Source organism: Diplotaxodon limnothrissa, linkage group LG5 (genome assembly GCF_057381915.1).
Source record: "Diplotaxodon limnothrissa isolate DT_005_m linkage group LG5, D_limnothrissa_male_GT1.1, whole genome shotgun sequence".
Taxonomy (NCBI): Eukaryota; Metazoa; Chordata; class Actinopteri; order Cichliformes; family Cichlidae; genus Diplotaxodon; species Diplotaxodon limnothrissa.
In genome coordinates this window covers 2,592,319-2,616,338 of record NC_140600.1, presented here as the reverse complement: position 1 = coordinate 2,616,338, position 24,020 = coordinate 2,592,319, and the positions used below count along the sequence as shown (strand labels likewise).

The window sequence follows — 24,020 nt, the reverse complement described above, 5'->3', positions numbered from 1 at the left end:
TCATTTTGTGAACGAAGTGTCTTATGTATGAAATAGAGTGTAGTATGCAGGACCATGTGTGTTGCATAATTGCAACTAGGGTGCAAAGCAGCGCTTTTGTTTAAGGTATGGGTACATGTGTTTGAGGTATGGTGACACAAGCTTCAAGTTGTGTTACTTTAGTCTAAGCATGGGTTTATAGTGTTCAAGCAACGGGCAAAAACTGTAATTATAAGTATACATAGCACATGTATACATCATACTATTTCATTTACAGAACTAAAATTAGTTTGTTGTGTACAGAGAATCTTTTAGCTTGACTCAATGGTTAGACCTCATGAATGCATCTTTGTGGATGAAGCTGTATTCAATCTAGCAAAAAGCAGAAGAAGAGGTTGCAACATGTGTTTTCAATTTTGATTGGTTGTGTGTTCATGATGAAAACAGTGTGTTAGTTGTGTTTAACTTCTGTGGCCTGTGTGCACCATTCTGGGTATATGTGCACCACATTGCTAAATGTGTTTTGTGTTTGAGAATGTGTTTAGAGTTTTGGTAAATGAGAGATTCAGAGTTGCAAATGGTGTCCTAACCAGATGAATAGTGTTTAAGATTTTGGCATCTGTGGGATTGATTTGATGAAAGAGTTTTTATAGTTGGCAGTTTAGTTTTTACAATGGGATTTAGTGTTTTAGCAATTCAGAAAAAACTGTAAAAGAGAAAAAGTAAAAAACAAAAAAAGTATTTCTATATAACTGGATTAAAAGGGATTATGACAACAAAGGATGTTCATCTAATAATGACCTGATGAGAAATTTAAATTAAGTGAGATTGCAACTGAATGAAACATTAAGTGTGGTATGGTCATGATTGAATGTTCATACATAATGGAGTTATGTTAAGTACAAAATAGAAAAGAAGAAAATGTAATTACATGATTTAATAACAAAGTTTAAACTTTAAAAGCCCTTACTTGGAAAAGTGAGATAAAGAAAGGATGATAAGGGGTGGCTGGACATTGGTTAATTAGATGTTAACACGGTGACTGGATGTCATAGTGGGTGAGGCCAGATGTCATCTTAAACCATGTGGCAACCAGAAAGAGAGGGGGGAGAAAGGGTGACAAGTTAGATGAAGAAGAGATATGTAGTCCTTGCTTTTCTCCTGTGAGATGAGCAGAGAGAATTAGAATATTGAACCTAAGTATCCTAACCTAACCCAAGACCATGACAGAGCAACCCCCTGAAGGGACATTGCACCGGCAACACCGGGCCCTAGCCCCCGTCACCTGGGAACAGGAGCACAGAGAGGCAGAGAAGAAGGCTCAGAAAAATCACCTCACAGAACAGTGGCGCTGAGACTGGAGTGTACGTGTGTGTGTGTGTGTGTGTGTGTGTGTGTGTGTGTGTGTGTGTGTGTGTGTGAGGCAAACCTGAGTATTCCCACTTGAAGCTGTGGAAGCTTGGCTGCTGGCCGAGATCAGAGCTAGATGCGTCCTGCGAAATATGCGCTCGTGGATGTGAATTTGTAGAATACTTGGGGAGACAAATGGATTTATTCTTTGAGATCAAGAAATGACAAACAACAGCAGGTCCTAGGTGGGAAACCTTTAGAGGAAGGTCTAGAAGAAAATAGAAATGGAAATGGAAGTAGTGGTGGAAATGGAAAATCAAGATTTCCTCATATACTCAGACAGGCAAGTACAAACTTAACAATAAATGTTTCTATAAATATCTTCAACTTAGAAACTTGGTATGTAATGATAGTGGTATATAATTTTATTGTAGTGCACTGGCAAGTTTGAGTAATTGGGTGCTAAGCATTAAATTTTACCTGTAATACTAGCATGGTATATGCAGAATGATGAATGATGATTTCACATGCTAAAAAAGAAGAAACAAAACAGAAGCAAAACCTCCATTAGCAAAATATTTGCCTTCTTATCTTTGGCTCTGTGGTAAAGAGTCATCTTTAAAATTCTTCTCCTCACATACAACGTCTTAAGTAATAGACCCCATCTTAAAGACTTCATAATACTGTACAGTATCTGTCTCTGATCCACAGCGTGCCTTTTGTCCCTCACCCCAGTAGATCCAGTAGTTTTCTATGTTTTACTGTAGAGTATTTATCTTACAATATAAAACACCCGTCGTTGTGATTTGACTCTATATAAATAAAATTTATTTGAATTGAACATTCCTAACTGAAATTTATTTTCTTGGGTTACCATGGTTACATATCACTGTTACCATGATTTTACATCCTTGGACAGTGACACAAGCAGAGAACTTTGGTCTCTGATTTCATTGCATGTCTGTCAGTCATTGACCCGCATTGAACTCAGACTGCCTTAAATGTTGAGAATGGCATGATCTCCTTATTGAAGCATTGTGTTTAACGACAACTCATAGAAGTAACAGACACACCAATGGTAGTTTAAAAGTTATTTTTCTATTTCCACATGGCATCACAGTTTATACTTATTAAAGCAAATGAAGGGTGTTCAAATCTGTAGTTGCCACATTGATGCTAATATGTTATATTTGTAAAATAATATTTCAGTTTCAGTAATGATGACTGAGCACTGTCACATAAAAGTTCTCATTTGCCATTATCATTACCTCCACCAAGCCCTTCCTATTACATGGCCAAAACCAAGAAGACTCAGGAGCTGGAGAGGAAAAGTCAATGTGAGTAACTTTTGATTTATTCATGATGAAGAAAAAAGAAAATTCATTCTGATTTTAGCCTTCATCATCAGTGCAAAGGAAGGACATTTAAAAACACATCAGCATGTCAGAACAGACAATGTGTAGTCAGAGAATGAAGATTTGACATTGTTTATTTCAAACTCTGGAGCTCAAACACCTTCTCAGACACATTAACCAGTCAGCTGGGTAGTGGGTGGCACTGCACCATGCTTGAGATGCTGTGGGCTGAAACAAGATAAAGCTTGATAAAGCTGTTCCTCATTGAAAATTCTTATTTATTGTTCAAATCTGCCCTATGAAGTCTTTGAAGACCAGAATATGGCAATTTGCAAACATTTGCTGTAGAGGAAGCTCTATTATTGTAGGTTACCAAAATATTCTGATAGAACCAGAAGTTATATGCAGAAGTCTTTAGCCACCCCTCTTCTTTAATATTTTGCTAGTAAAATGGGAAATAGGTGCAGAGATTTATTGAAATGTGTGCTAACAGAATTATGCAAACTCTTCGCCTTATATATTGTGTTTCAGTTCATGAAAAGCTTGAAATTAAATAGTTGATATGGCTACTTCTCTGTGTTCATATTAGGGCTGAACGATATATCGCATTTGCGATAATATCGCGACATGATCAAGTGCAATTTTCTAACCGCAAAGGCTGCGATTATACTCTGGACATGTCCAAATTCATGGGCTGCATCCTCCTGAGGCCGCATTTGTAGACCGATTACGTCACAGCGACGCGCCGAAGGCTGTCCAAATTACTACCATATCCCAGAATTCATAGCGCGGCCCAGCCAAACTCCAGTTTCCAGCAATGGCGGCCGCTACTAAGTTTTAAAATTACTCATACTAATCTTTCTGGGTCACAAAATAAACTTTTAACATATTTTCAGGCGAGAAAGTAGTTGTGTAAACATCAAATATCTGCTCGGTTTATCAAGATATCCCATATTTGCAAAAGTGCTTCGACGTTTTCAGAGGCGTCTGCTACCCACCAGCTCGACAGCTAGCCGGGAGCTCGAGGATTACTGATGTGGCCGAGAACGGCACAACTCCCGGCACATCATTTTCAGATCACCGCGGAGTTTCGCTGCTCGGGTTAAACGTAATATATAAGTCACTTAGACAACCTAAAAATGTTATTGTTGGGCTTTTTTCAGTGTTTTGTTTGTTCGTGAGTAAATCGGTTTGGCTGAGATTAAAGTTATTAGATTAGATGAAATAAAACTTTATTAATCCCCCGGGTGGGTTCCTCCTTGGTTTTCACACAGCTGACTAAACGTCAAACAGAAAACTTATTAAACAGAAGTATGAGACAGTCGAGAATTTACACCAGTGTCTGGTTATATTTTAGATAGCAAGAAGCAGACGGCCGAGTTTATTAAACTCCACCGAGACAGCGGTGACGCTAATCAGAACTAGACCGTCCAATTTCACGCCTTTAAATTTTAAAGGCGTGTTTGTGTGTTGTTTATACAATTGCTATTATGTTTGCACTTTATGTGTAATGTTACTGACTGCAGAGATCAGTAAGATGTGTGTATTTTTTATTTATTAGTTTTATTTATTTAATATTATTTTTTAATTGAATGACTGTCTAGTAGTTCACAGATGTTGAAAAACTGAGTGTGGTAAAGCCACTGATTTTTTTTATGTATATTTCTGCAATCTGCACATTGTACTGACTTTCATTTTAATGTTTACACCAGGGTTCCTTGTCAGCACTTTATGCTCAGATGTTTGTAAGCTAAAAATAAACTATTGTGTATGTTCAAATATACTGTTGTGATTGAAGAAGTTAAATAAAAATGTCAGTCATCAATTCATGCATCACCTCATGTCATCATAACAGAGGTCTGTCTTCCAGGAAAGAACGGTTTAAAATTAATGTAATATAGTATTGGCCATACTATATGATGTATTGCTTGTCTTTGTTTAATAATACAGAAGACAAAGACCTTAAAAAATAATCGCATATCGCATCGCAATCGCAATATTGGGGCAAAAAATCGCAATTAGATTATTTTCCATAATCGTTCAGCCCTAGTTCATATAGCTTTATATATCAAATATTGTTTAAATGACACTGTCAAACATGTGGGTTGAGAGAGCTTTTGTTCACCTTGTTGCACGCATTTGTTACCTTTACCTCTATATACCTTTATTAGTCCCATAGGGGAAATTTCATAAGGCTGCCAACCTATTGCACGCAATGGTGGCGCCATCTTACCCTCCGACCATACATACATTACACAAAACATCACATGGGGAAGACAGGTCAGAGAGGTATAACAATGGAAAATGCACCACATGAGGAAAGATAAGGAACCCCCTTCCCCCAGACTGAGCTCCAACAGGGAGATCTGTTTGAGAACAGAAAAAAAACCACCTCTGCACATAGCACATGAAAAAACTCTTAATACACCAAAAAAACTTTGATTGAGGGATGGGATTCCGGCCCAGCAGCTACATGTCATATGCTTTGTTTACTCCAGGGATCAGCTGATTGCCCTGATGCTGCCCAGGAGGAGGTATAGCGCTAGCCTGGAGTCAGAAGGCATATCAGCCTGATGTGTTTCACTGATTCAGTGAATCACAAGGATATTCCCAATGACAATCCATCTGTTGAAAGCTTCCACACTATTCAGGCCAACAGGGACAGCTCTGCAAGCAGGAAGCAGAAGGGGTGGGGGAAGCTTGCATTTTCTTGTCAACAACCCTACTCATAGTCTAAGGAGCTTGGAAAGAAAGCAAATGGACTTCTGTAAGTTTACGTGTCGCCTCTCAACTGAGAAGATGACACTTCAGTTCTAAGACCAAATGGTGGAGAGTCCCTGTTTGTTTATGTAATTACTGTAAAAAAAAACCTATTGTTTATATTCACAACCCTAGGGGGAGTTGTTAATTAAGAGGATCGTTGACTCACTATTGATCGTGTGCTTCAGCAGAGGTTTCGGGTGAAACAATTGTGAGACCTTGCTTCACCCGATCATGTGACCTATCAGGATCAAGTGACACAAGATTTGAATCAGCATTAAGGTGCCTCGGGAGGAATCTCAAAACTAGATTGAACATGGCAGACAGTTGGTGTCGTAAGCCACCCCCTCTGTTCAAAGATGGTTGTTCACAGTGGATATAGATGGCTTCTTTCACTCCTCTTTCAAACCATCTGTCATCTCTGTCCCAAATGTGAACATTGGCATCCTTGAAAGAGTCACCTTTATCCTTTTTGTGCAGATGTATAGTTGAGTCTTGTCCTGTGGAGGTGGCTCCTCTGTGTTGTGCCATGTGTTTATAAAGTGGCTGTTTGGTTTCTCCAATGTAGAAGTCGGAGGATTCACTATGTTATTTTACTTGTGTTTGGGAGCTTTGTCCTAGGGATGAAGCCAGTTTTGTCTGAGGTTGTGGCTGGACCTGACGAACAGTGGGATGGCTTGGAGAAAATTCTCCTGAATTTCCCTGAGTTTCAAACCTGCCTATAATATAATCCTTCCAGAAAGGGAAAAGAAAAACGAAGATTAGTTTTCACAAATAATCCTAACATTATGAATCGGTTATCAAAATGTGTATCTATACACATACACATTTTAAAGGTCATTTCACACTTCTCTAATTACTTTAAATTTCTGCAAATGGTTGACCAGCCAAACTCCTACTCTTGCCAGCTCACATCCTCAAAAGAGCTGCAGCTGCATTTGAGAGTTGGGTTCCTCTTTACCGACAAGACAAATGGCTGCCACAGAGGTTTGACCCTCTGTGGTTTACACCAAATGTTTGGTGGTTTGCGCCTGCCAAATCTGCCAGTGGCCCTTGGTTAATCCAGCACCATGAAAAACTGACCAGTGCCCAATCGGTCCAGGAGCTTGTCAACCCAGGTCATAGGATAAGCGTCATACTGTGACACCACATTCACTTCACACAGAACTGTATAGACCAATCTTTCTTCACCACAAGAGCTATAGGGCTACACCAGGCACTTTGTGACTTTTCTATCACAACCATCACCAGGATAGCAGCCAATTTCTTCTTAACAATTTCATGCTCAGGCAATTAAAAGAGGCATGTATACCCTGTGATACACCATGATCTCCAGGGCTGTGCATGCCCACCCTGAAGTTTTATCATATCCCATATGACCAGCCATCGGGTTATAACGAGCATGAAAAATAATTTCCTGAAAGCTGCACCAACAACTGGGTGTGCTCTTCCTATGTGTGAATATTATGCCTCTCTTGATATAATCTGTCCCTAATTATTACAAAATGTGGAAATGCCACCATTTGACCATCAATTTGCATCACCTGATCAAATGTTGACCGTAGAGTATCGTCACAAAACAGCACTAGTTTAAAACTCTTCAGTGGAGCCTCCTGTGAAGACACCTCTAGTCAAAACACCTCTACACACTGCCCTGTTAGCCTACTGTAAACATGGGCTAATCTCTTCACAGAATTAAGGGGTGTGTCTGGCTGGGCTGATAATGCGGAACCTTCTGCGTCATTGCAGAAGTTGAAACAGTTCGTTACTGAGATGGGACAGGTCCTTTAATATCTGAACTGCTCTGGACCAACACTTCCTGGTGTAAATGTCCTGTAGCACCATTCTGCCGCATGGATCACTCTCTGAAGAGCTTTTTGGTCCTAAACACAGCTATTCCCATACCAGGATGTGATATTCTGTGTGAGGATGCTCTCCACAGCCCTGAAGAGAACGTCCCTGGAGAGACCCTGAACTTCCTCAATTGTCGGAGATGGTACAGGCTCTTCCTAGCATTTTTGGACTAGGCAGACTATATCAGGTCTGATGAGATGTGGACACCAAGATACTTGAAAGACGGCACCCTCTCCAATGGAGGCCCGTTGATGATAAAGGGCCTGTAGTCTCACTGCCAACGCACGATCTGATATCGTCGTGTTGGTGTTGTTCCCAGATCATCATACTAAGTCAATAGCGGTTTGGTCTTCAGGGTTTCTACTCCACTGCCTACTCCACTTTCATACGGGTCCACATTTCTGATGCACGCTATTTTTTGCAAGTACCATCTCTTTGCATCTGGACACAACCTACACCGTTTACACCGTCCTTTTCATTTTGAGCTACAGTGTGTTTGTTTTGATTCGTGGCTTGTCAATATGGTGCTCCCACAATGCATTGCGGCGTTACGTCAACTCCAAAGCCCGTTGCGTGCAGGAAAATATGCACATGCGCATTGCCATGGTGAATTTAAAAATAAAGATAAAATGAAAAGTAATTAATAAAAAGTAAATATTTAAACATTCCCACAAATGTGCAATGAACGTGCAAAAATTCTGTTTAGTAGTTGTTGCTGTTTCTTTCTTTCTTTCTTTCTTTTTTTGAAAAATAACGACGTCGCCGAGGCGCAAATTACTACGTGAAAAATGGCGCCATCTTGTGTCCCCTTTCTGTCACTATAATTCATTCAAGGCTTTGTGGGAAATGCTTCACCTGTAAAAGTTTCAGTCACCGGCGACATTTTTTCATCAGCAGAACGTTGACGTCATCAGAATGAACCAAATTCGATGACGTCACAAAAGTCAGATCAAAGCTCAACCAATCAAAGTCTTGACTTTAATCTCTGAAAATCCTCAAATAGCCGTAAGTTCGCAGTGTTCCTCACAGCAATCAGTTGCGATTAGTTCACATTTGCTCCCTGTTTTTAAACAATTTGCTAAAGAGATTTAAACTCTTTTTCAAGGACATTTTAAAAGTTTTATACCAATCAGCTAACATTTGACAGCTGTACCGACCAGTTTCCTCCAGTCTATTAAAGCAGACTGTTTTCAAAAAATGGATAGAGGAGACGGCTCACAAAACCATGACGATGGTGAACAAAACCATGTTGGTGTAGGACTAGCAGTCAATGAGCTGGTTTTGGCACTGCTGCAACAGGGAAATCTTAGAGCAGTTCACAGGATGTTCCCCTGGATTGAAATCAATCAGTTCCGTGGTTTAGTTGATAATCAACTGCCACAACAAGAGGAGGCAGTTGATGTTCCGGTAGGAGGCATCGAAATAAATCCTCCCTAGGAAATAGCAGGACCCTGGGAAAATTATAGAGCAGAGATGGGAGTAGGCGATCGCATTGAAAGAAATCTACCCCAACAAATAGAACGACCCTTGGTCAACAATGGAGCAGAGATGGGAGTAGGAGATAACATAGAAAGAAATCCACCCCAATAAATAGAACGACCATTGGTCATTAATGGAGCAGAGATGGGAGCAGGAGATTACACAGAAAGAAATCCACCTCTAGAAATAGAACGACCCTTGTGCAATAATGGAGCAGAAGAAGATCCAATTATTGACGAAATGAGGTGGTGGGAAGATGAGGGATCTGAGAGCGACACTGAAAGTGTTCCTGATAGTGACACAGATGACAGTGATGACAATGGAGACAATGGCCAGGATGCTCCTGTGCTATTGCCCCCCAACCCAGTACCAGGCGGTTCGAGGAGGAGACCAAGGGAGGAGGAGGATGAAGAAGAAGAAGATGGGAGAGCTAGAAAAATGTCTAAACACTGAATTTTGAGCTGAGCTGGACAGTCAGTGTTGCACCCATCTTCCAAAGCTACATGTGTCCTACATTGCGTTTCTTTCTGCAGAGGAGCTTGCTTCCAATAAAAGCAGCAGGAACAAACACAGGAAACAAAAGGAAAAAGTGAAAAACTGCAAAAGAGATTTTTGAAACTAAGTAAAACGTACGGCTCTGCGACCACTTCCAACATAAATGAAGACAGAAAACTAAACAGCAGTGACGTTTGCAGGGTTACTGAAGTTGGACTACCTGGTATATAATGTTGTGCTTTGTGATTGCTAGCGACACAGCTATGTTAGCATAACATTAGCACAGTGAAGCTGGAGGATGAACACCAACTTTGTTTACACTTGATAAAAGTTAACATGAGGGATTCTGGTGGGCAAGGACAAATGCAATCGCATAGCAGGATGCTATACACGGGCCAAACTTCAGTCAGGAGAACAACTGAGATTATTCATCCACAATACAAGGTTAGTTATTATTAACTATTATTAATATACTGCAACAACATGGGAACAGAGCAGCTGCGAGAGAATTCAACATTAATGAATCAATGTTACGGAAGTGGAGGAAGTGCAGTTTTTGGCTTTCCCCATATTTCAAAAGTGCTTCATCTCTTTGCTATGACTGTCGCCAGGCATAATTTGCAGATGATTAATGGCTGTAGCCGCTGCGAGGCTTTCGACCAAAACAGGCGCAGCTTGATGACATCATCAACATGCGCTATCGCGAAAGAGCGGTATAATCAAAATCTCTATCGTTGGCCAAATTTATATCGTTTCTATCGTATATCGTTTCTATCGCCCACCCCTACATTGGAGGCAACCACACAGGGAACCACGGGGAGGTGAATAAGATAGAAAACAGGGTGACAAGGGGAACACAGGGCAATAAATTCACTAGAAACTAACAGGACACTGATGAAACCAATACGGACTGGTCAGACGGTCACCAAAGAGATGTTAAAGATAGTTGTTTTTAATTATGTTTGTGTCTCAAGTCAGTGAAAATTATTATATTATTCTTAAAGTAGACCAACATTTATCAGTAGTATTAGTCAAGTGCTATAAGTGTCTGAACAAAATGTAGTTTAAAAAGGAATACATGTTCAAAAATACATGTGTGAATCTTGGATTCAAGTTGAAACTTGTTGAAACTTAAACTACAAACCAGGCTGATCATGACTCTAGAAAGCAAAACTTTAACAGATTAGTAGCATTAATTTTAACTCCAGACTCCCTGACATCATAAAGAGTGAGTTTATTGGCACCGAATGGGAGAACACAGTAACGTTTGGCCTTAGATGTCTATTGGCAACAAGAAAGAAGATGAGCGCAGTTTAACTTTTGACTAAATGCCTTGCCAGCTGCTGAACGGGTGCCAGCAGTGAGTGGGTGGTATGTTCTGAAGCTGTTTGAATACAGGATCGATACACTACCATCAATTCCAATGTCAGTGATGTCAGAAGAGCTCTTGGATTAGGGTTGCCCTTTACTTCCTCTTCACTCAATAAGGTTTTTTCAGTTTTTCTTTATTTCAAATTTCAAATTCATAGAAGAACAATTCAATTTGGTTTTATTTATTTAGTACCAAATCACAACAGTCGCTGCACTTTATATTGTAATGTAAAGATCCTATAACACTAGACAGAAAAATTGGAGGTGAGGGGAGGGAGCCATGACAAAAGATACACTGTGGAAGAGAGCCAGAGTTTAATAATAATAATAATAATAATAATAATAATAATAATACATTTTATTTAAATAGCGATTTTAAACAAATGAGTTTTAAGGGTGGACTTAAAAAGAGAGAATGAGCTAATATTTCTGAGGTCCGGGGGTAGGGAATTCCAAAGTCGAGGGGCAGAGCAACTAAAGGCCCTCCCTCCCATTGTGATCAGACGAGCAGAGGGAACAGAGAGAGAAAGAGAAGATGAAGATCTGAGGCAGCGGGATGGGAGCTTCATCTGTAATAAGTCAGAGAGGTATGGTGGAGAGAGAGAGTGAATAGCCTTGAATGTATACAGAATTATTTTAAAATGGATGCGAAATTTGACCGGGAGCCAGTGAAGTTGCTTCAGGATTGGGGAGATGTGGTGGGTAGAAGAAGTCCTAGTAATAATACGGGCAGCAGAGTTCTGGACACGTTGGAGCTTGTTGATAGATTTTTGTGTGAGGCCAAATAATAATGAGTTGCAGTAGTCAATTCTAGAGATAACAAGATTATGGATGAGAATGGCAGTGGCGTAAGGTGTGAGGAAGGGGCGGAGGCGATTAATGTTACGGAGTTGGAAATATGCTGCACGTGTAATATTATTGATATGCGAGTTAAAGGATAATGTGCTATCGAGAATGACACCCAAGCTTTTCACAGAAGGAGAGATAGGGACCAGCGAGTTATTGATGGTGAGAGAGAAATTGTTAATTCTGGATAGCAGTCGTTTGGTGCCAACCAGAAGAAGTTCCGATTTATTGCTGTTGAGTTTAAGAAAGTTGGAGGAGAACCAAGAATTGAGTTCAGCTAGACAGAGGATAAGGGAGGGTGGAGGAAGAGTAGAGTCAGGTTTGGTAGAGAGATAGAGCTGGGTGTCATCGGCGTAGCAGTGGAACTGAATATTATATTTACGAAAAATATATCCGAGTGGAAGAAGGTAGATGATGAAGAGAAGGGGCCCGAGGACAGATCCCTGGGGCACGCCAGTGGATAAAGGAGAAAGTTGAGAAGTGAAGGATTTTAATTGAATGAACTGAGTGCGATCAGATAGATATGATTTAAACCAGGCTAGTGGAGTGTGAGAGAGACCAATAGAAGCTAATCTGCTAAGGAGAATGGGATGAGAGATGGTGTCAAGAAGAATAAGGATGGAGAGGAGACCAGAATCAGCTGCTATAAGAAGGTCGTTTGTTATTTTTATAAGAGCAGTTTCAGTGCTATGTAAAGGACGAAAGCCGGACTGGAACTGTTCGTAGAGGTTATTATCAGTTAGGTGAAGATGGACTTGTGAAGCAACTATTTTTTCAAGGATTTTTGAGAGAAATGGTAGATTGGAGATAGGACGAAAGTTATTAAAGTTATTGGGATCTAGACCAGTTTTTTTCAGGATTGGGGTAATAGCAGCAACTTTGAAGGAAGCAGGAACAGTTCCAGTGGTGAGTGAAGAGTGAATAATAGCAGATATGAGGGGAAGGAGAGGGAGTAAGCAGGCTTTAACGAGGACAGTGGGGATAGGATCGAGCTGGCAGGTAGAAGGCTTTGATTTATGGATGAGATCAGCAATATCAGCTAAGGATGGAAGTTGAAAAACAGAGAGGAAGTGAGAAGGGGGGGGGGGGGGGAGTTAGGACAGAGAAGCTACATTGAGCATTAGGGTCCAGGTCTAAGTGTATTTTATGAATTTTATCAATAAAGAATAAAGTTTAAGAGGTTACTGTACATAATGATATGTCTGTGGGATGGTTATGATTTTTTTTCTCTAATGGATAAAATTGTATTTATATAGAAATTCATTAAGTCATTACTAGTTATGGTTATAGGAGTTGTTTATCTCTGACTCTTTCTTAAACTGGCTACTGTGCTGAAAAGAAACCTGAAGTTCTTTGTTGTTGTTGTTTTTACTTTGTTCCTCAGATGAAGATCCTCTAAATTTGTGAGACACCATGTTCTCCCATTATTTTCTGTTTTAAGATGCACATTTGTGAGTTATATCAGGTAGTCAAGCATTTCTGGTTTGAGACTTAGCACTTTTTCTACTACGAGTTCTGAAATACGAGCACTCAGTCCTTTATACAGCAAGTCTCATCCACCCATTCATAATAGCATTAACAGAAGCAGCCAGTGATTGAACTTTCTGATCATTAGATGACCTGCCTCCTGAGCCAGATCTACTGTCATGAAATTTATTCCCCACTGCTGTCTAATCCATTGCCTTACATTTAAATGTTGTTAAGGAATGATCAGACAAAACAGGGGTTTCAAAGAGTACCATTAAAAATTTGTTTCTATATCACATGTCAGAACAAGATCCAGAGAGTGATTAAAATGGGGTTGGACTCATTTACATTAGAGAGAAGTCAAGTAGTGATGGGATTTCCGGCTCTTTTTAGAGAACCGGCTCTTTCTGCTCGGCTCACTAAAAAGAGCCGGCTCTTTCGGCTCCGAACCGGCTCTTCAGGTTGTTTTGTTGCTTTAATTAATTTATTATTAACAGTAATATAAAATTATGCACAAAAGGAATTAGTAATGTAAAAAAAAGTGGTTTGATTTGTATATGTTTATATATAAATATATGCGGTGGCCCCTAGAGACAAAGCACGTACAAACTCCAAAACACATTTCTAGCATGAACTGAACTTCCAAAACAGAGCTACCTAGATCACTTAAATTACACAATTGAAAGCATATGAAAGCATATGTGTATTGTTTGTGTATTTATACACAAGCATTAATATATAGTCAAATAATTAAAAAATGTTCATTTACCTGTTACTACCACACACCAAATCCGGTTGTTGGTACTTGCTGGCTTGTGTAGCCACTAGGTAACAAAAGCTCAACACTGCCCCTAACATCCTGGAGCACTTCTGTTGTGTTTTGTACATGTTTTGAGTTTTTATGTGCTTCGGAGTTTGTACGTGTTTTTACGTGTTTTGGAGTTTTTACATGTTTTGGAGTTTGTATGTGTTTTTTCGTGTTTTGGAGTTTTTACGTGCTTCAGAGTTTGTATGTGTTTTTACGTGTTTTGGAGTTTTTACGTGTTTTGGAGTTTTTACATGCTTCAGATTTTGTATGTGCTTTGTCTCTAGGGGCCACCGTAAATATACTTTTATTCACTCCACATAAAATGTAATAAATAAATCATATAATACAAAAATCAACTATTCACATTTCAACTTTTAACTATTTAAATTTTCAGCTTTTTCCTTTTACAAATTTAAAGGGAAACAACACAAAACACTGCAAACCAAAACCAAATTAAATATAAATTAAAATATGAAAACAAAAAGAAGATGCACATTCTCTGTCATATGGACCTGCATGAATAAACTTTCTGAATCCTTTATCATCCCCAACTGAAAATAGTTGTGGATGATTACTATACCTTTCTAATGTGACGTTGTTGTCCCTGGCACTCTTTCTCTCTCCCTCTGGCTCTGTTCCTGTGCTACCGAGTGTAACTACCGCCCCTCCCCCCTCTGCCCAGCGTAAAGCACAAGGCTCGCATGCTGAGTGAAGCAAAAAAAAGTGCGAGAGAGTGAGAGAAAGGACCCCCCCCCCACGGCTCACGATAAGGAGCCGGCTCGCGTCGTTCACGTCAAAGAAGAGCCATAAGCTCTAAGAGCCATTTCGTTTGCGACCGACCCATCACTAAAGTCAAGTAAAACTAATAAAAGATTAAATGCAGTCTTGAGGTTGTTGTTTTTAGTGCCTCCATGAATGTTAGAATCATCCACTGGAGGAGTTTTATCTGAACTGAACAAATCTGGGTTTTTTTCCTGTCCCGTCTGGCACTGTAGCAATCCAGAATATTTGTCTGAAGGCCAAGAAAAATGCCTGACAATTTAGTTTCTAAAGTGGATTATTAAAGATTTACCATACGGGTCCACTTGATTCATCTTTATTATGCATTTATTTATTTTTTTACTTTTAAGCTATTACAATCGGAACAGATAGACCAGCAGATAGGAAAGAGACAAAAAGAGAACAACACAGTAGGGAAACCACAGCAACAACCTACATAAGCATAAGTAACAGTAAATAATGAATATTGAATGTTACTGAGCAGCATACAAGACCGACAACGCACAATATGGTTAGAGGCAGCAGCCAACCAATATAGTGTGTATCTTTGAACGTGCTTGTATTAACAAGGTTCTTCATGTTACTGTCTAATAGTAGGTCATAGCCCCCACCCCCCTCACCACAGGACCTGAAGATCCAGGTCCCAGACATCTAGAGGCCCCCAAGAGAACAAGAGCACAGCCACAGACATGCATTCCCACCCTCATACACACATATACAAATACTCAGCACTCGCCCAGTGTGAAGACAAACAGAAATGAACACTGTACACACACTCACACTCCCCATACATACTCTATACTCCCAGGTCCAGGTACCATCACACCCAGAGGGGTAATCTGCCCGGACACCAAGGAGATGTTTCCCTTTACTCTGGGGTGGAGTCAAGCAGACCGCCCCTGGTCCTGTAGCAGAGAGACCCACGATCCCAGACCCCCATCAGACGGCCAGCTCCTTCTCCTGGCCCCCATATCGCACTCGGCCTGCTTTGTTCTAAAGTGCATTTAAAACATGGGAGGAGCATGGTACTCTGCCAGATAGCAGCTCATGAGGGTTCCCCTCATGAGAACCCTCAATATAAGATAAGATAAGACTTTACTGTCAGTGCACAGTCATAAATGTTACAATAGTACAATGAAACTGGAAAACTGTCCCTGTCCCAGTGTATACTTGTCTTTAAAATTGAGAGGTGGGCACCGGCACCAAAGTTGAGGTTGAATAAACAGACCGTCCTCTGGACGGCGTAATTAAGTAATGTTTAAGTAATGTGAATGTCTAGGTTGTGGAATAAATTAGAGGCACAGGTAACCAGAAGGGGACAGAAAAGGGATGCCTTCCCTGCACCTCAGTGAGGCACCTGTAGCTCAAGGCCCTGCATGTGTGGTGATGTGATGGAGCGGGAGGCAGTGGGGGATGGGGAGGGAATTGGGGGGGGGGGGGGGGGTCCACCCTTTCTGGAGCCAGCTCCTCCACTGACCCTGTTAGGCACCCCCATTCCCTGGAATCCACCAAGGGCAGGAGGCCCGAGCCAGGGCCCATCCAGACCGGTCCCAACAGTAGCAGCACCGCAAAGCTCCACAGAGGCCCAAGCAGCCCACCCGACCCCACCGCAGAAGAAAACTATATCCACCCCAACATTCAATCAACTGCCAGACTAAAGAAAATTTAGAAGGAAACTTGCTCTCAAGTTAGTCATTCTAGGGGTTCTTGCAGTAGAACTGCTGCTCATCCACAAAAAAAGGAGATAGTTCAGGTGGCATCTAGAGATGGCACGATACCACTTCTTTATGTCCGATACCGATATCATAAATTTGGATATCTGCCGATACCGATATGAATCCGATATAGTGTTTTTTAATCAACAAAACTGTTTTTTAAAATATCTTGCTGCATTTTGTATAAGTTCATACTCAAGTTTAAAACAACAACTACACTAAAGCTATTCTGTTATACCTGTATGCAAAAAAAAAAATTTCATAGTTCAGCAATACTGATCAATCTAATAAACTTAAACCTACACCATCCTCCCTATTCTGGTATTTTAAAGAGTACTTAGCATAAATATTAAGCAACCTAACTAATAGGGTTCCAACTCCTAGCAACAACAAAAATAAATAAATAAAAAATAGGGAACCACCCCTCACGCTCCACCTCATGATGCTTAATTGACGTAATCAACCTTAATTTGATGCAGTGTGAAAAAAAATGCACAGAAATCAATTATTTTTCAAGAAATATTAAATAGATTCAACATCTTTTTCCAACAAAATTGCAGACTGCACAGATGGTACCTTCCCAAAGGAAAAAGTACTATAGGCAAGGCAAGGCAAATTTATTTGTATAGCACAATTCAACAACAAGGTGATTCAAAGTGCTTTACAGAGACATTAGAAACAAAAACAAATAAAAAGCATGATTTAAAATTGATTAAAACAAGCAAACAAACAGACTAACTAAACACACACATTTCACACCTGTTCGCGCGATCTGAACCCTTATCGTAAGGGGAGCTACCAGTCCTTCTGTGGACGAGCTACTTTCTATTTTAAATTCCCTGAATTAAAATACTCTCTAGACCCAGTCTAGACCCAGTTGGGGAGCTACCCAGAGCTCTAATCCCACACCTGTTCGCACGATCTGAACTGTTGAAATCTCCCAATTCTTTGAATCTTTGGGCTGAAGGAAGGACAATACTCGGTGTATTTATGCTCAATCAACAATCATTTATTTCCATACAATTCAACACTTAAGAGCATAAGGACCATCATGATGGGGAGACATGCCTGAAGAGGGTCACAGCAAATCTCAAAATGGTGACGGGTTGCTCAGCTTTTTATAGTCTCTAGTGGCCCCCATCTAGTCGTAAAAGCCAAAACATCACATTCTTTCTCTGTTACAGCGCCTAAGTTATGACCTCGGCTCCCTGTCTTTCTCTGCTTTCTGTAAGGTGGGGGTGTGGAATGTGGTCTGTCTCTTCTATTATCGGCACAAGGTCCTCTGCACACAACATTCTCTTCATGATTCAGCAGTATGAAATGTCAAGAAACAGTGTAACACATTCAACAGTGTCGAGTAATACAGGTCAATCCAATAGATCTAATGATTTTCACACTCTTTTAGGTCAGAAGTATAATGCAAACTAAGACTACATACTGATCACACACTCTATGTTAAAGGGTATAATATGATCTACAGCAGTATCATACTTCAACTACTTTTGATTACATATATAAGGTAACATATGATAACAGAATAATATCACAATTCCCCCTTTGATCTCTTTTCTTCAAAGAGATCACTTACAACATACACTCCAGCATTGCAAGGTCCAGTTCTTCTTGGTCCTGAGGCCCTCTGTCCCCCTTTAACGGGTGGACCATATGTGGGATGACCTCTGTGTTCACGCAGTTCAGATGCAAGCAAAGTTAGATTTACAACCATAACAGCAGTTACAGATGACACTCCCATCACTCCCCAATTCTCCCACAGCTTTATTTTGGTGCTCCAGTTTTCCACCCCTTTTTAATGCCCCCTTATACCTTTCAAATGTACTTAGACTAGAACCTCTGTCTAAGGAGCTTTTAACCTTTATTTTTATTGCTGCAGCTACCAGTGTTTTCCAGTTGGGTGATTCTCAGCTTCTTTCTTCGACCTCCGGGGTTAGACCACCCTTTAGTCATTGCACAGTTCTGGGGATTATTCTGCCCCGATTTCAAACAAAGATCTGTGTGTTTTGGGTTCACCGCCGTGTCCCCCTTTTTGCCAAGAGCCTCTCGAACCTCGTTGGTCTGGTGTTCCAGGTTTTCGCCAACCCCTTCATGGTTATTGCTGTGTTTATGGGATCCATCTTCTCCAGGAGCCCAAACGCCATGACACTTGACCCCAGTTGCTGTCTCGGCTGTCCCTACATCTGTCTCTGCTGTGAAGGGTCCTCACATCTCCGTGTCCCCGTCTGGTGTCTGTTCCTTTCTCTGCAAGAGACAGAAAACCAAAACACCTCTCTCCCTAGCCTTGATAATCTAATATTGTTATCCATTGTTGTTCTAATGATTCAAATTTGGTTTAAAATATTATGTTCAGGACCTATTCTAATCATAATCTATGTGTGTGTAAAAGAAATCAAAAATTAGTGAACCCTTTCTAAGTCTAACACATTATAAGCTTAAGTTTTACCATAGCTAATTTATTAAACACAGAAATAACGTCATAAGATGTTCATAAAACCATTGTTTGATATTCGGACTCAACTCCCCCTTTTTGACACACTCCCATGTGTCAATTCATTGGATCTAGACAATTAAAAGAGAAGGTTAGTGACATCATATCTCAGAAAGTATCAGAAATTCTTCTCTCGAGTACCGTTGCTCCAGCCTTGTCATCCCAGAGGATCTTCAATCCCAAAAATTTCCCTTCTCCTCATGTAATAAAGTCTATCATCCTTCCATGCCCTGGTAACTGGTCCATCCAGAGCTGTAACATTTTGAAATGTACATACAACAAGCCAAACCACACCTTGGTCACACCAACCCTTTTCTGCCCTGAAGATGTCCAACGCCATCTTAGTCTGGACCAGGGTTGTAATAGTTTTGCAATTTTCATTAGTTTTTATTTTTATTTAGCTTCGACTTCAGATTTTCAATTTTATATCAGTTTTAATCAGTTTTTACCAATTGTTTGCTAGTTTAGTTTAGTTTTGATTAGTTTCAGTTATAGTTCTAGTTGTGTCTGCAATAATTAAGTGTAGCAAAATCCCAGTCCCATCATATCAGTCATGCTCTTGTGCTTATCCTTGGGTATTGTGACTATTAACTCTTGCAGCACCGGGTGCTCCTAATTTTGGTTCAAGTGAATTTACAAACTTTGTGAAGGGAATTGACTCCTCTGCACACTGGAATAAACATAATCAACCTGATCCACATTTTACTGCGTGTTATTTCACCATCTTATTGATTCAAATGCTCCATCCTTATGTGGTTTGCGACATTATGTTTATCCACTTTGTCTCTAAATGTTTGAAGAATTTTCAAGTTTGGGGTCAAATTTTAAGAATTTGACCATAAGTGAAAGTTATGGTGTCATCACCCCCTTCGGGGCTTACCTTTCCCGGTTTTGATGATATTCCTCCCTATTCTTTGCAAATACCCCCTGTTGGTGGCGAGAAACTGTTGGTGTGGTCAAGTGGGTGCTATAGAAACAAAAGCTCAGGACAGAACAGTTATCAGTCATGTACTTCATACAAATTTTGCATATGTTTTATTCCATATTGATCCTCTGAGTGTAATGGTACATTTTAATTTGAATTTATCCAAACTAAACACAATATTTTCTTTATCTACTTTGCTCTTGTTCTTTTGCAGTACCACATCCTATCAAATGTCCCTGTCAATTATATTCTACATTTAATAACTTACTATTTCAAGTGAGAACCTAAATCACGTGGACCAATGTTCATTATTGCATATCTCTATTCTGAATGTGGCAAGTCATTCATAGGTATTGTTAAAGTTTTGGCGATTTTCCTCTATAAAATTTAATTGACTTTTTACAGGGGCCTGCTATGGTTAATAGTAACATATTCCAGTCATGAGTGATATCAATAGTTTTCTCCACTGTAGCATTTGGCATTCCCAATAATATAACATGATACCTTAATCAAAACACAGTTAATATAGCACAGTTTTCTTAATGCAAACATCAGTAACTCAGAATTAGCAACCAAAGTGTTAAGTCTGCAGTTCATACTTATGCGAAGCTCCAGTCTCCTCCTCCAGTCTCTCTTATCCTCCTGCTCCTGAAAAAACAAAACGAAGCGAAGCATCCACCCTTCTCTTGCCGGCTGGGTGAATTGTTTATTGGCATTTACTAATCCTAAAGTGGGTGCAGTCATTGTCTCAGTATCAAGTCAGTCAAAACTTTTAGTCGTCAGTCCATCACAGTCCAGTCACATGCATACCTCCACACACATTCATACCAGATATTGCTGATAATGGAGTCTCACGCGCAACCTATTCGAGCCTCCATCACCAGCAAGATGACGTCATCATTTTAAAGGAAAACAATTCCTTGTTGTTTTTTGGGCCGGATTGACTCGGTGCAATCCTTTTAGACTCAGAACTTCTCAGTGTTCCCTATAAGTGAATTTCTCCCAAGCCAATTACAATCATGGAGAAGCACACTTTGCAACTGTTTACAGTAATAATATTTTATAGCGCTTTAAATCTCAATCTTTCAGGCCTGGTTTAAAGAGCTGATTGTTAAATCATAAACTCACAAAATATCACCATATCACCACTGGTGGATCACACCTCTCAGATTTTCTTATCTCAGTGCACTGTAACAAAACGAAAACAGACATAACCAACAAAACACTAACAACAATAACACAAACTAGGGCCCGTTGCAGACATGTCCAAGCATAAAACTATCCTCTCTCGCTTACGAGAAAGAACACAAGCCAAAGCTCACTGATAAAATCAAGCTAGCGCTAAACAAAACCAAACAATCAACCAGAAATTCACAGGAACATTTTGCTTCCTGCCGGGACAATATTGTGTGGGAATGAGAACCTCAGGTGCCGTAACACCTTTTGTTCCTCCTTGAATTAAAACTCAATCACATAAAATGCCGTACTCCAACCTAAACTTACACTATTAATTCATCATTTTCACTCTGTGCCACTGTTCCTCATCAGGGCTGTGTGAAGCACAGCAAAGAATTCAGTCAAGGCCTTGAGCCATAAACAGACATCACGCACAGACATTGTTTTCATAACCAAACTGTTTTAGACCTTATTCCTAAAATCTACATAAATGCCCTCTGGGTGACATATAACACATTCTAAGTAATCAATGGTAATCAATGGCTCCTCATAAAAATTATGCATTGGGATGTTTGTGTGCAGCATTTTGCATAGCAGCATAAGCAAAGCATTCTTCATTGCATCAGCGTGTGTGTGTGTGTGTGTGTGTGTGTGTGTGTGTGTGTGTGTGTGTGTTTGTTCATCACTTTCCTGTTCTGGTGTTCTGGGTAAACCACGGCCTGAAGCATGCCCTGGGGGCCTGCCCTCCTCCTTTTCAGTTTGTTTGCGACCATTGCTGCTGCTGCTGCTCAAAGTTCAGTCCGTCCTGGTTCTGACCCCAATTGGGGCAGTCCTTTCTCCAATGTCCATGCTCACCGCAGGTGAAACCTGCATCTTCTTCTGTGTTTTTTTGTCCATTCTGAGGTGCCTTCTGTCCTCAGTTACTCCTCCTGTCCCGGTCACGCCCTTTTTGCTGCCCGATCATCCGTGTTGGTCCATCACTGTCCTGCCCAGTGTTAATGCAGAGTTATCAAGGTCAGCATTGTTTTGCTCGGCCTTACTTTTCATTCGGGCTTGGCGGGCGTCTTGTCACAGCTCTGTCAGCTGATGTAGTCTGGGAATTTTCCCCCGTGTAGTGAAACGGGCCTTAGGTTTAGTGCTCTCCGTCTCGGCTGCATGAGATCACATTCCTGCAGCACTGTTGACATTTTCAGGTCGTTGTTGTGGGTCCAGCTGTTGCAGCATTTGGTCAGGGTCACGTATGGGGGAGAGCAGGAGTCCAGTCAGCCTCGGCTTTCAGGGCCGGCAAAGCAGCCTGTAATTAAATATATATAGAGAAAAACAAAAAACAAAAACAGACAAAAAACAAAAGCAAACGAACAGGAAAATGATGTTGTGTTGGCTGTGTTACAACGAGAGGGGAGAAACACCGGGACCAGGCCCTGTGTCAGCCTTCTCTCCCCCCTTTTTTTTGTTTTTTCTCTCCCGATATAATCAACTCCTAACCCACCAAGTTGACAGGACAACATGCACCTGTTAAAATTCTTAATATCATGTTTAAAAGCCCAAAAAGAAATTTTCTTTCATTCAGTAATCACTTGTATCAATCAATCAGCAGAAAACATGTCACAATTTGAATCTTTTAACCCCTAAATTTGTCGTGTCTTCACTGGTTGGTCAGACCAGTGTCTTTTTCTTTGAAGTTAAATTGTTGTCCTGCAACCCAGAGAGTTTATTTGTCAGTAATGTATTTATCCTTTAACAACAGGTGTATGTTAAGTTTCGCTGCTTTAGCCTTGCTGGAAAATCTTCACGTGTTCATGAGTGTAAGCTGTTTCTTCATTGCGTGTGTGTGCATTTGTAGGCAGGCAGGTTAATTTTATCTTTCTCTCAAACTAGGCGTTACCTTAAAAGGAGCCTTTCTCTCAGATTTCTCTGCTTGTGTGTGTTTTTGTTTCACCTTTTTGTTGTGATGCTCCGGACGCCTTCCCAACCTCCACAAGTCCGTTGGCCCCAATTTTATGAGTTAAAAACTTCTCTTAATTCCTCCTCTAATTCTCTCCTTGCTGCTGTCTGTTTCACAGCTGCTGATTCGTGCTGGGTGTGGTTCCCATTACCTATAATTTTGCTTCGGCCGCTGTGCTTGTGGGGGCAGTTGGTCCAGGTCCGCAGCTTCCTGTATTAACACACTAAGAGATTTATTTAATTTCATTTTCATCACTGTTAAACAGATAAGCAGGCAACACGCCTACCTTGGCAGCGTCATAATTCTCCACTACACACCTCTTACTATCTCTCTTTTTTAATTTTTTTATTTTTATTACACCACAGAGTAATACACCCAATTATGCCCGTCTATCTCTATGTGGCTCCAAATTCCCTCTTTATTTAATTTCAGGGGACAGGCACACAACAATTTCAACCACTGAAACGAGGAATTCAACCTTTTTATATTTCTTTACTAATCTAGACTCAACCTTTGTTCGCAAAATGTGTCTTGTTCTAGTCCGGAATAAATGTGAACCCGTGATTACACGGCCGTTCCAGTGTTATTTCCGTAGCTAATGCGGGAGTCCTCAGTTCCCAAGTTGCCACCTTGGCATCCAGACGCCGCTGGGCCTGGCCGCGCGTCCACGACCAGGAGGGTTGCCACACCTTGAACAAAATTATTTCCACAGGTACACTAGGCATCAACCTTTGATCCTAAAATGTGTCTTTGCTCTAGCGTCCTCCTAATCAAACACATCAACCGTCACTGTCACTGTGTTCACGCTTCACACTCACAAAAAACACATTCAGAGCGCGCCTCACTCACACTCAAAACAACACCTAGAGCGCGCTTTACACACAAGACAGCACCCAGAGCGCGCTTCGCAGCTTCGCACACACTCACTCAGAGCGCGCCTTCACACACACACACACACACAACACTTTTCCTCAGCGGGAATTTTACACAGAAACCTCTGAGCTCAACTATTAGATCTTCTTAAAGCACACTGCACCATAGACCAAAATACCCCTTTCTCTGCGCTTATGGCCGCCACAACGGGGCAAAGTCGCATCATAAAAGTGATGCCTGCGTCCCCTGAAGTTATACTGATACCATAAACCAGGTTTTGCTCTATGTGCGAGCACTGTGCGAGCACTGTGAGGGTCATGTTTTTTGACTTTTCCAGTG

At 40.6% G+C, this 24,020-nt stretch overlaps 1 protein-coding gene across 4 annotated transcripts in view; it reads left to right on the top strand.

Moving 5' to 3' along the window:
* LOC146631433 (calcium-dependent secretion activator 1-like) overlaps window positions 1–24,020 on the top strand; it is a 342,226-nt gene that overhangs the window by 15,186 nt on the left and 303,020 nt on the right. The gene's annotated exons all lie outside the window — the stretch shown is intronic.